Here is a 948-nt window from a genome sequence, read left to right as displayed (position 1 = left end):
ATTTGGTAAACCCCCATCTTTTTAATCCCCAGTCTTTGAGATATGGATCTTCTGACAGCCAAGGAACTTGAACTTGCCCCTATATAGGGATTCAATCACATGCTTCTTGTCCTGCACCTTGGTACAGATGGTCATGAAGACTTGGCCAATGTGAATCCTGGTCACCATACTTCTTGGGGATTTCCAAAGGCATCCCCTCTGCATACCTGTCTGGAGTATAGATTGGGAAAAACATGAGGTCAGAAGCAAGAATGTCAATTGAAAAGGAATGTCTCCAAATTTTCTTGTTGCAACCCTTATAAGCAACAGGCTGCATACACTACTGGGAGCAGGCCTGGTAATTTTTTATTAGATACCAGCCATTGTGAATGAGGACTGGGTATTTTGAAAATTTTATAAGTGTTTTTGAGATGTGGTTTTGGATGCAGTTAAACAGTTTGAGAATATTTCTGTCCTTCTAGGCTTCCTTTTAAGCCTTCTTAGGCAGAATCAGAGCTCCATTTTAGGTTGCAACTAGTTTTGCCCACTACTGAGGCAATGCCTTTGGTATATCTGACCTTTCATGAATTAAGTGAGTTTCCATTCTGAATGGTGACAGACACTCTTCCTGATATGTACCAGCGCCAAAGATCGTTAGCTCTGGCTATTTTGGGTTCTATTTTATCCCTTAGCCTTAGCTAGTTTTCTCGCACAGAGGCTCACCAAAACCACCATGAAAATTAAAGTGGAAACCTCTGCAGATTTCTCTGGCTTTCTATTTGTGCAGCTGTCTCTTCTGCAGTCTTGGCCTCTCTGAATTCATGTCCGTTTTCTCCATACAGCAGTACCTTTGGGTTCTTCCTCCATGTGCTGCCTCCTGGAGTCTCCCTCTAGTCAGTTAGCTGGGTATTTGGGGCTTACTGCTTTGTTTTTCCTTATCTCAGGAATCACTGTGCTGTTCAGTGTCTT

At 42.6% G+C, this 948-nt stretch overlaps 1 pseudogene; it reads right to left on the bottom strand.

Moving 5' to 3' along the window:
• Nucleotides 1-266: 266 nt before the first annotated feature.
• On the bottom strand, nt 267-358 carry LOC124995155 (uncharacterized; annotated as a pseudogene).
• Nucleotides 359-948: the final 590 nt, after the last annotated feature.

Source organism: Sciurus carolinensis, chromosome 10 (genome assembly GCF_902686445.1).
Source record: "Sciurus carolinensis chromosome 10, mSciCar1.2, whole genome shotgun sequence".
Lineage (NCBI taxonomy): Eukaryota > Metazoa > Chordata > Mammalia > Rodentia > Sciuridae > Sciurus > Sciurus carolinensis.
Note: the sequence above shows the minus strand (reverse complement) of the source record. Positions and strands in the feature narration are given on the sequence as shown.